This window comes from Toxorhynchites rutilus, chromosome 2 (assembly GCF_029784135.1).
Source record: "Toxorhynchites rutilus septentrionalis strain SRP chromosome 2, ASM2978413v1, whole genome shotgun sequence".
Lineage (NCBI taxonomy): Eukaryota > Metazoa > Arthropoda > Insecta > Diptera > Culicidae > Toxorhynchites > Toxorhynchites rutilus.
Genome location: NC_073745.1, coordinates 144124753 through 144142830, shown reverse-complemented (window position 1 = coordinate 144142830; position 18078 = coordinate 144124753). Strand labels below are relative to the sequence as shown.

At 38.7% G+C, this 18078-nt stretch overlaps 1 protein-coding gene across 7 annotated transcripts in view; it reads left to right on the top strand.

Annotated features, from left to right (window-relative positions):
- LOC129771795 (protein sax-3) overlaps positions 1-18078 on the top strand; it is a 561419-nt gene that overhangs the window by 2270 nt on the left and 541071 nt on the right. Inside the window, exons 1-2 of one of the 7 annotated variants that reach the window (XM_055775831.1) lie at positions 16555-16736; positions 16796-17139. The exons of the other annotated variants lie outside the window; for them this stretch is intronic. The gene's annotated coding sequence lies outside the window, so the exon portion shown is untranslated. Of the gene's footprint in view, positions 1-16554; positions 16737-16795; positions 17140-18078 lie in introns of those variants that run through there. 7 annotated transcript variants of the gene reach the window in all.

Sequence of the window (18078 nt, the reverse complement as noted above, 5' to 3'; positions counted from 1 at the left end):
AGACTTCTTGGTAGCTATATGGACTATTCATATAGTTTTCGTTCAGAATTTAAAACAAATATATTTTTAAAAAATGAATTTAAATTTTTGAAATTTCAACGCAATTTTTTAAATTTTGTTTTATATTTTTTTAATTATACAGGCGAATGAACTGCAAAGTTTAAAGCCTCTTAAAAACAAAGAAGCAAGTATTTTCTATGAAAGATTAATTTTTTTTCTTATATTTTATTCTATGACTAAAATTTTGTAGACTTTTTTTCAAAAAAAAAAAAAGCGAAAAATGACTTGAAATTTCAAAAAATTTCCAACTCAAAAACTATAAGAGCTACATATTTTTGGTCAGACAATGAAGTATAGGTAATCGTTCAAGCTTTCATTAAAATAAAGCAAACTCATTTTTAGAGAAAAAACAATCATCAAACAAAATTATTTTGAAAATTAAAATTAGTTTTTCTCAAAAACATAGTTTTTTTTAAATTCTGAACGAGAATTATATAAATATTCCACACAAATACCAACAAGTCTCCGATACATTGGAAGAAAGGCACTGTTACTTAGACACTTATTAGATACTTTTTCTTGTATTAAGATGTCAAACGCAAAAATTAAAGCACCTTTTTTTAAAATGTTAGAATGTTTGTTTGTATGGGGGAGACCTCTCATTCTCTCAGAATGTTCATTCAAAATTAAAACAATTTAAAACTCATTTCGGAACTCGTAATTCGATATAGAAAAATTTGCCTCTCTAAACGCTTAATCGCTACCAAACGTCGACACTGTACATCTGTCATCGCGAATTATTCTACATTTCTAATACATAAAACATTGAAACCACCTAATAGTAACGATTTCAATATACATTTGGCAACGTATAAACTATTCCACCGTCGCCATGGCCAAATTGGTCGAATTGCACTACGAACTGCTACCCCATCCACGGTATTCTCCAGATTTGGCCCCGTGCGACTTTTTTTGTTTCCAAACTTGAAAAATTTGAACCGAATGAGGAGGTTATCGTCGCCACGGAGGCCTACTACTACTACTACTACGTATTTTCAGATGACAAGCTTTTCCAAACTGGCGTATACGATATCTCAAGTTCTACTGAACCGATGCATGTCGAATTCGCCTCTAAAATATGATATTTTTTAAGTCTTACTATTTTTGAAAATCGAGAAACGTAAGAAAAAGCTTTTTAAACCGCATTTTGTTTTTCAAACGGCCACCATTTTGTCAAAAAAGATGTCTTTGACTTGTCCGAGGTTCATGCGAAAGCGGCATCTTTACTGATTCAGAATTTATTCGATTTTTTTGTTTCTGATAACTAGAATGGCTGGAATCGTGTACGCCATGGTACAATTTTTTTTGAACCCTCTCACGTCATCAGCTCTTAACTGTTCTAGTTATGAATATTTTTTCTCCGTTCAATTTGTGTTCTATTGTTGAAAGATAGATGAACAAGTAATGATATAATGGATACTAGAAATGCTCTTTGTTTTGTTTTTACGGAGCTCGAAAAAACGTCCGAAACTCGTGTCTCTACACTAGAATACCCCCTTAAAGAAGTGTATGTATCGAGTTGAAAGGAGACTATGTTGAGAAATAAATCGCCACTTTTCCAAAATTTTTGTTTTTTTTTGTAGGCTAAGTACTTATCGGACTGTCCTCGTATTAGTTGCTCGTTATTGACGCTTTTATCTACCCGTACCGTCAATAACGAGCAACACACAACACACATCAACATAGCAACACACACAAATCGGCAGAAAAAATGTATGGGAAAATTTCATTAATTTAAACCAAGTTTTCATTAATTTAAACCATTATTTAAACCGTTTTGTGATTAAGGAATCATGATGATCATAATATATCAAACAAATCTTAGAGAATTCCATCCGATTCCATTCCATCAGAAGTCATTCGAAGCGAACATAGTTATTAACGTTAACTATATTATACGTGACCCGTTTTCTGATTTGGCGCCCTTCTTGAAAGAAGTAGTCCTATGTCAAAAATTCGAGGGGTTGTACCCGAGACACGACCTCGAGCGTTCACAGCTCGAGGGGAAACATGAAACACAAAACGAGCAGAATAAGCGACCTTTGTTGTTTCGGTTGTTTCTTCTTCTTCTTCTTCTAAAAAAAAAAGAAAATCCGTTCGCAGCAAAAATAGTTATTAACATTAACTTTATTTCATAATAATGTGACCTGTTTTCTGATTTGGCACCCTTAGTGTAAGACGTAGTCCTATGTCAAAACAATTGAATATTATAATTTTGACGTGAGAAGCGAAGAGCTCGCGAATCGATCGAATGTGACTCAAGTAGTCATTTCCATTCGTTTTGACAGTCATGGTCATAGCAGTTTTTCAATTTTTTTCAATTTCTTCAAACATAAGGTGATTATCAATACGGCATCTATAGTCAATAGTTATACTACCAAACAAGCAGGTGACCACTTTGCCCCCCATGACCAATTTGCCCCCACTACCCCTATGTGTTTTAAAGAGGAACAGTTCTTTTGCCGTTGGATCCACAAAAATCCAGAGAGCTGAGAAAAGTGTATTAGTTATCGATAGAAAATACTTTGAATAGTATAGAGTTGTTCACTATAATCCCAAAAACGTGGATTTTATTCAAAAAAAAAACCGGTCCCTACTTGCACATGCTTGTTTTGAACTTGTTTAATCCTATAATTCGGGTCGAACTCATTTGCAGAGTCGTTCGTAGATACAGAGGATATTTCCTTATGAAACTGGACAAATTTCTTTCTGTGCTAGATGTGGTTTGTTTTCTGCAAACAAAACAGCCGGACATCGCAAGTCGTTGAGTGCAAATACACTTTTCGAACAACAACAGATTTGACTGTTTGAAGGAGTTAAACCATTATGTCTTATGTTACAAAAAATAGATCAAAACATCTGAAGACACTACTTGCCTCATAACTTCACGTCACTATGGTGGAGTTCATAATGTTTACATACGTGGTTAACTGGTTGAATAATCTATCAGACTTATACCGTGTTGCCAGATTTTCATACTCGTGTATTAAAAAAAAAGATAAATGCGAACTTTTGCTCCGTATCATTCTTACGATCATTTGAAAGGCAGTTATACCACTCTGCTACGGTATTAACTCCATCACTTATAACGTCGAACCACACTTCTAATCGCCACTGTGCTGTTGGAAATTAAATCGTACGACAAAGGTTATAAACAGAGAAGCCAACCTTCCTGATTTTAGGATTTCCCATACTTTTTGGCATGTTCCATGATATCCTGAAAAACACTCAATTTTGTCTGATTTTCCTGATTATTGTACTGGAATGAAACTTATCCGTAATAAATATACTGGGACTTGTATAATACTTACTCTTTCTTTGGTTTATTATTTATCTATTCCGAAGTGATTTGAGTTATCGAAGGCACAATGTCGACATTTATTGAAACTTGAAGTAGGTACTACTCTATCAGAATAGTACAAGTACAGGCAGTTTCAAATCGTTACGTTCTGAATAAATGAATAATAACTTGATGTTTTTTGAATGGTTAAAGTACGTAGTCCTGACACTTATTTAACCATTTGTCTATACACTCACTGATATTTCCACGAAAATGCTTCAATATAACATAAAATCATCATCAGATACAGTTATGTTTACTGTTTTGACTTTTTTACAATATACAAAAAAGAAAAGAAGATCCTCTATTAGGCGTCGTGCAAAAAATACGTAACGCTTAAAAATCCGGATTTTGAACCCTTTCCCCCCTACGTAACGCAATATCCTACCTCTAATGCACAGTTATTAACGGGTCCCCGACCCCTCCCCCCCTCCTTCTCGCGTTACGTAATTTGTGCACGACGCCTTACGCAGAATTCGTATTCGATACGGAAGAGTATATTTTCATCAATAATTTTTATTTTAAAAATGTGTTTATTCCACCTGAAAATCTCTCTCTCTCTCTCTCTCTCTATATATATATATATATATATATATATATATATATATATATATATATATATATATATATATATATATATATATATATATATATATATATATATATATATATATATATATATATATATATATATATATATATATATATATATATATATATATATATATATATATATATATATATATATATATATATATAGATATATATATATATATATATATATATATATATATATATATATATATATATATAAATGGATTTCTGTCTGTCTGTCTGATTCTTATGAAACTACTGAATCGATCAACATGAAAATTGCTATGTAGGGGTTTTTGGGCCCGGGGAAGGTTTTCGTGATAGTTTGATAGTCTCTCTCTAAGGGGGAGCTGCCATACAACTGAAACACAAATTTCTGCATTACTCGAGAATGCATCAGGCAAATGAAACCAAATTTTGCATGTGAAGGTTTTAGGGTGCAATAAATGTTTCTATGGTGGTTAGACACTCCACCCCCTCTCTAAGGGGGGGCTGCCATACAAATGAAACACAAATTTCTGCATTACTCGAGAATGAATCAAGCAAATGGAACCAAATTAAGCATATTGAGGTTTTAGGGTGTAATAAATATTTCTATGGTAGTCAGACTCTCCACTCCCCTCTCTAAGGGGGGCTGCCATACAAATGAAACACAAATTTCTACATTACTCGAGAAATAATCAAGCAAATGGAACCAAATTAGGCATACTGAGGATTTAGGGTGCAATAAATATTTCTATGATGGTTAGACTCTCCACCCTCCTCTCTAACGGGGGGCTGCCATACAAACAAGTGCCTGTTAGTCCATTTGATGTTTTCGCTAGCGAAATTGATCTTTGTTCGAAACTGGAAATGGATTTTAATGTTATGAAACGCACTCCTATATCTTCTTCTATCTATACCAAAAAAAAAATCGCCAGATGTGTTGATAAGAGCAGAATTCGAGAAAGGAATTGTCCGATTTAGGGCTGTCTTTATTCTATCATATTTTCTGTATAAAACATTTATTCCATGTAACGAAGAAACATGTTATTTACAAGTGGTTGAAAAATCTTGAACGAGAATTGTGTCTGATCTGATACTGTGTGTGTGATCTGATATTATAATGATGAGTTTGGTTGGAAATACTAGGAATTTTAAGGAAGAAAGTAAATTCAAAGGAGACGAATCAATGAACCAATCAATGAACAGTTCTGCGATTGGACCCATGAACTTGCTCATAGTAAGAAAATGTGAATGTTTGAAGGTATTGATAACAAAAAAACAAATTTTTGGCGGGACGAAGCTTGCTGGATCAGCTAGTCTATTATAATTTTCGCCTCACAATGACCGATTAAACACGATAGCGTTGCGATTTTGAATCTAAGAGTAAGATTCTCTTCTCATTTGAACTTCAACTTACTTGACGTTCTGCAGATTTTAAATGTATGATATGATTCAAAAACCATATAATAATATGTAATGTTCCGATACGTATCCAAACATAGAGTTTTAAAGCTGCGTGAAAGAAGGCAAAAAGTTGTGGAACAAACCTGTATATATTAAATGTGTATCTGCATATAAAGTATTTGCTTTCGCTTTTTAATTTCGGCGATAACTTTCCGGCCCACCCAATATATGCTATCCTGATTTCTTCTTGATTTTTTTTTCATTCTTCCTGATTTTTGAAAATTTTAGTTGGCAACCCTGTTCATAAGAATAAGTTTATCTCACCAATAGAAACATTTTTGAAGATTTTGTAGACTAAGACAATATTTTTGTAGACAAACCAATAACGAATCTAATCAAACCAATCATTTAGAACCCATTTACTTCCTAGAAATTTATTAGTGGGATTTTTTACTAGAAAGGCTTATCTGATTTATTGAACATATATCCAAAAATTAAAAAAAAATGAACTTGTAGCTTTACAGTAATGTATGTTTCATCTACAGAGTTTCATTCAACATGATATTGCATTCTTTGAAAAATATATAAGTAAATACCGATGTTCCATGCCGATCCTCTAATTTCTTGTCGAGTAGTACAGGAAAACCTGTTTTTGTGCGGTTGCTTTTTGTGCGATTTCTCATTTGTGTGACCGTTTAGGTGCGATTTCATTATTTTTGCGATTAGCTTGTGTGATTCGAAACCCGATGTTATAATAAAATCGCACAAAAAGAGTCGCAGAAACGAGGAATCACGCAAAAAGTGACCGCACAAAAACAGGTTTTTCTGTATACATTTGTAGAAACTCATTCCGGGAAAATTATACACAGCTTGGAATATTGAACGAAAAGAACCCTATTCAATCATTCAAACGTGGGGGTCTCCGTAGCCACATTGGTTGCGCGTTCGCTTAGTAAGCGATCGATCGTGAGTTCAAAACTCAGGGCCCCCATTGACCATCTTTGTGTTGTTACAGAATAACTACGTCCACGCAACAATCATCAGCGATGGAGATCGATCCACGGTCGAAATAAGATCGATTCATCCATACAACTGCTCTGCTCTGCAGAAATATCGGGCTGCTGTTCTATAAATAACTCAACAATGGATCAACGACTGTCTCCGCTGTCCAGTCTTAACTGTAGATAATGGAAGAACAGATAGAAAACTCTTTCGCCTATATGGCTACTGTGTAAATATGTACCATTTGCAATGGTATAGAAGGGAATACTCTAACGCCGAAAAATGGCAACTGTGTAATGTACTAATTATAGATATGATAAATATGTGACATGTACACGATTAAAAATTCGGCTCTGTTACAGCTAAAATGCTAATGAGCCTAAAATAAACAAAAAGGGATAAAAAAAAAATCATTCAAACGTGTATTCATAGGAATATATTAATAAGGATTATTTCAGGTTTATTGCTACATATTATTCATTGTTTCAGATGAAATATTGTCAGCATTAAATTGATAATATTGTATGATTTTTCCAAATTTATGGCTCCAAACTCCGCAAAAGGTGCGTGTGCACATCCCTAATCTTACCAACGACAGGGAGAAAATTATCTCTCATCCCCCTAAAAGTGACGTACCTACCAGCAGCAATGCCAGAAAAAGATGTCGGTCTGCCGGAACAGCTACATATATTACGGTAAAACCCAAACATTCGGCTCGTGTCTGAAGTATTGCGCTGACGAAAAGTAGTAGGAGGGAGGTGGTTAGACCCCGTGTAGACACTTTTGCTTTCAGCGTTCGTATTGTGTGTGTGTACGTATTTACGGTTTCCCATTTGCCGAGGGGTGTCGAGAGTCTGGAATGCATCCCCTCCGACAGCGCGCCATCGCCGAGAAGCCAACGTGTTTCGGTTGCGCCTTGGAAGTTGCAGTCGGGAGTAAATACATGGAAATTCTTTTTACGTGTTTCTGTGGTTTCCAGGGGACAAGGATGAAGGTGTCTGGTGCTGGGCTATGTGTGTGGCGAGCAACAATTTTTCAAATGTGTGGTGTTTCTCGTCTCTCGGTCCTTTACCTGGATTCCCTTCCCGGGGACAAAAAAGGACAAGGGAAGTGTGGAGAGAATGGGATTTTCTGCTCAATGTGACCACCAGGTGTCAAACTGTTGTAATACTAATAACACTAACCAGCCAATTACGCAATTACGGACTGAGCTGAACGACAGGTGCAGTTATTGTTTGTCGATGAACTACCAATTAGGATTATCACCTTTCTCGGATCAGGTTTTGAAGGGTAAAACTATAAATATGGTTAAAGACAACAGTAACCAAAACCGTTTTTGTTTACGATGTTCGGCGCAATAAAATGCGTTGACAAATTGACGCCCTCTGGAAGTCAGACAACCGAGCTCCTCGCTCTGGAACCCTTCCAGACTTCATCAATTCTGAGCCGGATTTATGGTTACCCGGGGCTCTCGAGGTGTTGCACGCTCCAGAGGAAGCCGAATGCCTTCGCCGTTGAATGGATTGTTCCTCACCTTCAGCCCCGAATCGAATAGGAAATCTAAATTCGAAAGACACGGCGCGCCGCATTCTTATCCAGTTATTTAGTCGAGATTTATTGATTTATGGCTTAATTAGTGGCCAGCCAAAGCGTCCGAGTCCGAGCGGGCCAAAGGAACAGATACGAACGGACCGATGGGGAAAAGTTCCGCTTTAATTGGTTATTTGATATGTGCGCATTGAACTTGATCGACTCCGAGAGCCGTTGGGGTTCGACAGAAGGCAATATGTGTTTCGTTTGGTTTGGTTTCTTTCTAATTTTGGGTACCGTTTGGGGGTGAGTGGGGAGCATCCAAATGATCACCGATAATTGATGGCTGCTGTGCGCTGGGCAGCGGCCGCTCCAACAACAAAGCGAAATGCGTGAAATGCGGAGGGAAAATTACAGTCCGACGCTGTGACGGCGTGGCCTACACAAAAAACGCGTGGTTTCCATTACCTATCCGCCCAGATCCGACCGGAGCGATAGGCTGGCAGGGGTTTGTCGGGTATGAATATGCTTTCGGGGGGCCACCAACCGATCAACCGTCAGTCTATGTCTCGTTGGTCATAGACCAACGTCGCCGCCGTCGTTACGAGACATGAAGACTTCTTTCGGGCTAAAGTCTAGTTTTGTTAATCGATGTTAATTGAAACGTTTTTGGGAGATTTGCTCCGAGATCAGCATGATCCACTCCGAGGTTAATCATTCTGTTGGCTGGCCTCACCATGGGTCAAGCTGTGTGAGCCAGTAGTTGTTTTAGTCAGAGTCTGCCTAATTCGAAAGTCGTGACGAGGGAGTAAACCAATTTGTTTGAACGCTGACGACCTAAAAGATATACGTATCGACTACTTGGCTGGCCGCGTCAATTCGAAGGGGTTCCGCTGCGAGCCGACCAAACATTAATCATGATTGGAATTAATTCGAATCTGACGGTTTTTATGCAATTCGTTCTTGGCTACGCTTCGAATTGGCGGTGTTAAAGCTGATTATAGCGGGCAAATGAATTCGGAACGGATATTCAGCATCAGTTTCGGCGGATTGGCGCTCGTTAGTGCGCACCAACAGTTTGTGTTTGAACAAACCTCACGTTCCAGAATATTTGCTGGAATCTGTTTTGCATTCCACGTTCATTCTCTACTCTCGCCAGCTTTCATCGCCACGCGACTTCTCCCTAATTAGGCATTCCAAGCAGATCACTTCCTGGTGGAAACTTTTCGCCACTTTTTCCCTGCCCAGTACTTCCATCATCCTCCCCTCGGCAGTGCACAGGGAGAGGATCCTTTCTAATAAATAAGATTTTCCTCCGAAAATTCCTCTGATAAAATTTCAAGTTCATTAAAAATAAATCCAGCCGAAGTTTCGCTTCCTAAAAAGAGAAACATAACACCCCGAAGGGTCTCGGTCATGAACGCATCCGTCCGCTTAGTGGAAGAGCGGAAAATCCATCCGCCCCTCCTTCGGATCGGGTGCACAATTTACAAATTTCTGGATGCTAACAGCTCACATCTACACCGACACACACAGACACATTCATCCGCTCGCGGGGGCGCCCTCGCAGCGGACGAAGAAACAAATCTACAAACATTACAAGACCGCCCCCCCCCCAGATTGCGGTTACTTTCGAAAAGGTAGTTTCCCTTTTCAGCTGAATTCACTCTTGGCCACGAAATGCAGACGATGGCGTTGGTTGGATTAATATACATTTTATTTGCTCATGAACTCGAAATTCGAATTAGGCAAGTTGTACAGAACACATGGCCCAGATGCAAAGCCGCCAGCCAGTGGCGGAAAGGAAAAGTTTCCGCCGTTGTAGTGATCTCGTTTGCGTGTGAGGGTGGTGTGGGGGTGTGTATGTGTTTGTGGTGGAAACCCCGTCAGGGAATTCCCTGGCCAGACTGGCCGTGGCCTGGCATTCTAGAGCGGGACGGAACCGAAACATCCATTAGCCAACTGTGGATGGTCGTGTACTTCGTTTCGCTTTTATTTTGAGCAGTTGAATTACATGAGTTGGTGTGCTCGAGGGGTGTACAGGGCACTCTAATTTCATGCGAATTCTTTACATCGCACATTAAGGTCGGATTACGAAATAGGCACTGGAAAGTTTATGGTTAGAATATAGAAAAAAAACTAATGTCTAATTATGAGTTACATGTTCCAAGTGGGATACAAATAGAAATACGAAAAATGTTTTTTAAAGTAATGCGCGCAATGGATTGTGTTGTTAATTCAAATTGTCTCAGTCGAAGTTGGAAACACGTGGATTCAAGCATTGCGTTGTAAGTTGTATGTCTCTAGGGGTTTATGTTAAACGAGTGATAGAAATGATCTCTTCGAGTGGATTGGTTCTGTGACAACTAAAGATCAAAAACATTCCATAGAACAGGAAACTTTTCGAGAAGACCCCTATCCATAATTATTGTATTTTGAGTGAGGTTTAAGGTGAATTTAAATTATATCGCAATTAAATGCCATATGGCGCCAGTCATTTTAACAGATATAATTAAAGCTAGGGAGGTCGTGAACATAAACTTTTGAACAAAGTTTGAAGCTATTCCTCAATGTTCGACTAATGAAAAAAGCTATGGACATCGCAACACTACTACAGCACAAATTTCTCGTCTTAGATAATGCATTTCTTCTATTAACAGTTTCAACTAATGGAACGCGTACTAGAAACATTAAACCAGAGTTTAAGTTTAACGTGAACGATTGTTTAGCTGTCATGGTACCCGAAAAATTCGCATTAGAAGATTTCTAACACCCGTTCGTTATTCATTTTAATTCACTTTTATGTTCCATTGGATATAATTTTAGGATGGAACGAAATTTGAGAATTAAATCTTTAGTAGATTAAACGATGTTCCCTAAAATGGACCGATTATTTGTGTGGATTTATCGCTCGGAACGCACAGTAAGCTGATTTTAGGCCTTCCAACTTAAGCACGAAAAACCCGGTAAATGAATGGAATTTTGATGTAGGACTACGTCTTTTATTTCTGTACCGGGGTGTAAGTTCAAAGTTTCGAAAGCGAGAGAGTGACGCTGAACTGCAAGGTTTTGAACGTTAATACCTCTTTACCGGCTGAATGGAGTGGTATAATAATCACTTCATCCGAAAGATAAAATGTCAACGAGTTATATGATTGTCACTTATTGTCCAAAAAAAAAAACGTTTCAATAGCTTAAACATTGCTTTGAAAGCAAGCTATTGAAGTCATAACAATCTAGTTCATTAATGATGATTGGTGATCGCAACGTGTTCCCGAACACGGATGCAAAATCTAGGCACCTGGAGAAACCGTCATAGCGAATACATGCAAGCTGTGATTTCTTTTGCTTGCTTGCATTAGTGTTTGGGAAACCATAGCGGACACAAGCAAGGCGTGAGTACTTCTACTCGCATCAGTTTCTGTTCTGCTTTCCTCGCATGGAACAGTCGTGAAAAATGATTTGCGTGTGAATGCGTCCGAGCGAAGGAATATTCGCACCCATTTACGCATTCGACCTGGTGTTCCCGTGATGCAATCCAATAGTATCAGTTTCTGTTCTGCTCTCGCATGGAATAGACATGAAAAATTTGTTTGCGTGTGAATGCGTCCGAGCGAAAGAAATATTCGCATCCATTTACGCATTAGACTTGGTGTTCCCGTGATCCAATCCAATAGTATCAGTTTCTTTTCTGCTTTCACATGGAACAGTCTTGAAAAATTGTCACAAGGTTATATAGACTTTATTTCGTTTTCACCGTGAAATGGCGCCCTCAGTTTCAATTCTGCGCATGGAGTGATCATAAAAAATCTCGTTTTATTCTCACGAATCACATATCAAACGTCTTCAGTTGCTTTTACAAGCCCACTCAAATTTCATCGGTTCGTTTCGGGACCACCAACAAGTTCGAAAGAGTTGAATTTTATGTTAATAACAATTCCATACTTATACTTATACTCCACAAACTAAAAAGAAAAACTTTCAGCAATCTTTCAAAATAGTCATTCATGCATTAATTAAGAAGTGATTCAGATGCGATTTCAAATAAATGATTACCGAGCCAACGGTAGTCCTACGTAAACCTTGCGGTTATATCGCAGATATAACCCACTTCTTGTTTTTTTAGTGTTAATGCACGCTATGAACGCTCCGAAGCGAACTATTCTGAGCACTAACATTTTGTACGGAATAAAAGCAACAATTGTCGAAAATTGTGCTTCTTCTTCATGTTACAGACGCTTTAAACTTTAAAATTCATTCGCTTCTACTCTCATTATGGCTAGGCTGACCAAATAGTTTAGGAATAGAAACAGAACACGTAATTTATAATTTGATATTTTTCGAAGAATTTTATTGAGTGAACAAAACCGAGTATAAACTCAAACATTCTTAGATGGTGAAGTGACGTTGCGAAGAAGATTATTATTTTTTTATTTTTAACTGAGTATACTCATGAATAACAGAGTGTTAATAATAAATAATATAAATAAATAAATAAATATTATGTGAATTCAAGGATGTGTTCGGACTTATTGGTGACTTTTCCAGATCGATCATTCGATTTTCGTGAATTCGAACATTGTTTCCGGGTTGAAAGTAGCGTCAAAGTGCAGCCTCTTTCGAGCCGAATGTAATGAAGATATTATCCAGTGGTGGATAACATGGATGGTGTCCTTCAGTGAAAACATTTTAAGGAGGTATTCTAGTGTGAAGACACGAATTTCGGACTTTTGCTTGAGTTCCGTAAAAATCTTTTGATAATAAAACAAAAAATATTCATAACTAGAATAGGCGTCTGGCGTCCTAGATACTAACGCACTGTTGACGTGTGACTACATCATTGCATTCATTCCACAATGAAACGAAATTTACTAATCAATTCTTTAGTAATATTCTAAGATTTAAAAATGCTGTTGACTGATCGCTGTCTGGAGTGAGACTAGAAAGTTATGAGGTTTGAGAGGAAGAATTGTGGAGACTTTCTATAGTTATAGAGGATTCCGAAAAATAATTTTCCTTATCAATTCCCTTTTATACTCTCGTTCGGTACTATTTTGTTTGACGTAGTACTACATCTAACGTTTCGATATAGAGGCCCATTTCAATGTTCAGGTGGAAAAAATTGTGTAGATTTTGAACGTTAATATTTTTCCATTTAATGTGTGAATTTCGATTCCAAATACACACATTAATAGGTAATATCCTTAGCAATTTTGCAAAAGTCTTTCAGAAACATATTGAGGGTGCAAATTGAATAACGGGAAATCGGTCACATCGCGAGTATTTTGCAATTTCAAACGTCTGTTACACAGCAGACATTTGCAGATGGACCACCGAAATTTTTAATTCAATCGATTTGGAGATTCCACAACAATTTATTGCAATAGAGAAAATTATACTATTCGTAAAACTAACAATCGATCAATTGAAAAATGTCAAGCATTATCAAAACGAAAATCTGTTCTGATTGGTTGGCACAATGATCTGTGTTCTCTCAGTCGCTCATTAAATACGGAGACGAGAATTTCAATGAAATATGCGTATGTGTTGATTTCCTGCTGATATGCGTCATAACAATCAATCTAAACATGTTTCCGAAGGTCGAGAGTTTAGTTTAAGTTGTCGTTTTGTTTTTGTTGCCAGAGGCTTCAATCTCGGCGAGTTCATTTTCATCATCAATTCAAAATATTATCATAACTGACGATACAAGCAAGCTGTAGCGGCTCTTGTACTCAATTGAGAGAATTGTGCAAAAATTTGTGCAGATCGCTAGGTGTTCAGTCCCTGGAGAGAAGCAAAAACTGCATCGCCAGCCCTACCCCTTAGTGATTCATTAGTCAGTCAAAAATGCACAAAAGCTTTCAGAATATTTCCAACCGTGAAACAGTATACACCTCAAACGAAAGGAACCCGAAAGAGAAGAAGAATAACAACCATACGAGCAACAGCAGCAGCATCTAAGAAAGGTTTATACATCGAGGAAAAATAGAGATTGAAGGAAAATTTGGAAAAAGTGATTTCTCATTCTGCTGTGGAAACGTAGTAGGCGTTGTTAATCCAATTGAAATTCCCATTGGAGCATTTAGGTTCATGTTGCGCGGGTTTGAAGCGAAAACTATGCGGTTGTGTCAGCACAGCCCTCTTCTAACTTTTTTGTTCTTAGACATAAACAAACAAGTAAACGATGCAGCGAATAAAATAGGTAAAGTTTACCGATTCTACTCGCCGCTTACATGCTCCCATTCAACTATCAACCAGTCGGTGGCGGCGACGAGAGCATTCGAATGGCCTTTCTCAAGACCGGGAGATGAGAGTTTAGATCTAGTTTTGTAAATTGGATTTTTTCAAAGCTAAAGGTGAATTAACTGAGCAGTTTGAAGACTTAATAATTCTAGACAACACCTGTATTATCACCAAATTCATGGCGAATTACTTTGAAAAAGAAAAAATAGCCAAAATTAATTGAGAAGTAATTGCAGAACTGTGTGAAAATAATATGAAAACTCATCAGAATCCATAAAAATTGTATTCAGCGAGTTTGAACTGTTCAGAATAAAGGGTGTGTCACATCAAATTGCATCACGGAAAAAACGCTGTAGAAATTCGCCCAGTAGACCGATCCTTTTGGAAATTTTAGACAGTAAAATAAAAACTATTAAACAACTTTTGGCATTTTCTTTTTATTCATACTTCGAGCCCAAGCCCGTATGCTCGCACCTTTCTCTTTACCCCGTCCATAAGGTTCTGTACAACGTCAGGTTGTAGTTTTTTTGAACAGAAATCCATTTTCTCTTGAAGTCCGCCTCCGATTTGACAACTTTTGGGTTCTACCGGAGGGCCTGCTTCATAATCACCCAATATTTCTCTATTGGGCGAAGCTCCAGCGCGTTGGGCGGGTTCATTTCCTTTGGGACGAAGGTGACCCCGTTGGCTTCGTACCACTCCAACACGTCCTTTGAATAGTGGCACGAAGCGAGATCCGGCCAGAAGATGGTCGGGCCCTCGTGCTGCTTCAATAGTGGTAGTAAGCGCTTCTGTAGGCACTCCTTAAGGTAAACCTGCCCGTTTACCGTGACGGTCATCACGAAGGGGGCGCTCCGCTTTCCGCAAGAGCAGATCGCTTGCCACACCATGTACTTTTTGGCAAACTTGGATAGTTTTTTTCTGCTTGCGAATCTCCTCCGGAACGCTGAATTTGTCCTCTGCGGAGAAGAACAACAGGCCCGGCAGCTGACGAAAGTCCGCTTTGACGTAGGTTTCGTCGTCCATTACCAGGCAATGTGGCTTCGTCAGCATTTCGGTGTACAGCTTCCGGGCTCGCGTTTTCCCCACCATGTTTTGCCTTTCGTCGCGGTTAGGAGCCTTCTGAACCTTGTATGTACGCAGGCCCTCCCGCTGCTTGGTCCGCTGGACGAATGAACTTGACGAATTCAGCTTATTGGCGACATCCCGGACCGAACTTCTCGGATCACGGCTTAACTACGCGCTTGTGATCGTTTTCACTGACGGAGCATCCATTTTTGCCGTTCTTCACCTTCCGGTTGATGGTTAGGTTCTCGAAGTATCGTTTTAGTACTCTGCTGACCGTGGATTGGACGATTCCCAGTATCTTACCGATGTCCCGATGTGACAACTCCGGATTCTCGAAATGAGTGCGCAGGATTAATTCACGACGCTCTTTTTCGTTCGACGACATTTTTCCAAATTTACGAAAAATTGACAGTGAAGCATGGCCAACGTGATCTATACACTCTTATCTGATTATAAGCGAAAGCTGAAGATATAATTCCTAAAAATCAAATTTCTACAGCGTTTTTTCCGTGATGCAATTTGATGTGACACACCCTTTAGATCAACGAAACTAACTAAACAAAATTATCATTAGAGTTTCAATAGTTTTCGCATTAAGCACATATGGAGGTTTGAAATGGCTTAAACTGCTGAAATGCTGAAATAATTGCTCCGTTTATTCATCATGTACCCAAAACACATGAATCATAAAATCCATACAACGCGATTGTAGCATTCTCCCTTTTGAAACGGGCGAACTGTTACAACAAAAATCCAAACCCATAACAAAAAAAAGAACAAAAATCAAACACTGCCGCCTCTGACAGATCGTACGCAGTTTTTTTTTCTCTGCTGTTGTTATTGCTCTGCTCGGATGCCACGCACACCCCTCGTTTCAACGGCGTGGGCCCCCTTGACATTGATTTTTTCGAGACAAATGGCATGGCTAACTGCGGGAAACGATATTGAATTTCAGAAGGTACAAGTAAAAAGTATGATCCCAAAGAATAATAAAACGAAGGATATGGGTGCGTTTGTGTGTATGTTGGGTATGTGTGTATGTTGGGTATGTGTGCTGTATGGTATCCGTGAAGTATTATGCGCACATTTGTCGGATGTATGTACATAAATTCTTACGTTGATGCTTCATTTTTCTCCTTCTATCGTTTCGTCCCGCTGTTAGCAACTGGCGGAGGGTAACGGAGGAGGGCTAAAAATCTCGACGACTCAGCAGCAGCATCAGAGGCAGCAGCCAGCAGCTGTTTCATGCTTTAGATTAATGATTTTTCGCCTCTCGCATTCACTCCGAGTTTTGAGCCCGGGAATAAAGGACTACTATCGGGAATCTAAATTGTTCGATCCTAGGAACGGAATGGAACAGTGCTCGATTGTTCCTCGTATTGCAGCCCCGATGCCAATCAACGGAAATGGTGGCGCTGCAATCCCATTATTTTGGTGACACACCCGAAAAAGAAAACTCAAGTGGTTTATGGGCCTTCCGTTTGGAACAGATGAAGAATACTGAAAAAAGGTTGGAACGAATCGCGAGTAACTACCATACAAGGGAATTAATTTAGATCTTTCACGCAGATAAGCGCGCGATTGGCAGAAGGGGCGAATCTGGAGGCGTCGCGCGATCGGTTTCCAACGCCGGGCCGATCAACTGAAACGGGACACTTTGACATTAATCTGGCCGTTAGATGTGTTCTTTAACGGGCCACGGGGAGCCCCATAAAAGAGGTTCAAATTTCACGTTTGGTCGCTGCAAGGACCCAAGGTGACTGAGGCTTGATCGAGGAACTGAAGAAGAATACGACGCGAGGCACGCGCCAAGTTATCACATTACATGCCGAGGAATGTGGGGACGACGCTGTTGCGTTGAATCGTCGTGTCAATGCACTTGAAATTTCTTAATTACGAGCATTTACGATTTGGTAAGTAAGGGCGAAGGAAGGCACTTTCAGAGGGCTTACAAATTGTGACATTGAGGGGTGTAGATTTCATTGCAGTCAACAGATTGAAAAGTGTACATTCAAATGATCAAACAAGTGTGAAATGTCCATGAAATATAAAGTGACGGACTGCATGGAATTCGTCGTAAAGGACGGTTCAGAATGCATTTACGTTCAAGCGTTTAGTTTTGCACACAATTGAATACCATTATAATTTAGTTAGGGCGCAAATTTGCATGAAATTATTATTTTCTCGACTTTATTTTGTGCCAGGGTTCCGAAAAGACTATCATTGGTCGTAATAGGCACATGGTTGAAACCAGCTGGTTTGGATGATACGTGCAGAAGTTCTATTCGCAGTGTCCGATTTGACGTAGGATTGCGTCTTTGTTTTCAATATAGGGGGGTCACTCTACGAAAAATTTAACGAAATGTTAACGGATTTCAAATGCTATTACGCGAAATTGTTTTTGCGATATATGTTATATTATATATCATTAGACAGGAAACTTATTTTGCAATATGTTTGATTACAACACAATTAAGCGATTTAAGTAGGTATGGTTTATAGATTTCACTCGCTGCTTGCGCTGAGCAACAAACAACATATTTGCATACAATTCGGACTTAAGCCTTCACGAACGGTACGAAAGAACTAGTTCGTCAAAAAGATAGAACGAACGGTTGTTCTTTTGTAAAAATACGGTAGTTCGCCATACTAACTGATTACAAGCGAACTGATTAGGAACGAATGATGTGCAGCTGAACAGAATACACGTGGAAAGTAGATTGCGTTAGACGGATCGGATGAATATCGAGCAGTTCCATGCCAAATCCGCCGAACAACAGCAAATATTGATGCGGCCTGCTCTGATTTTTTCGAAACTTAAACTACGTAATACACCACACATAAATCTACAT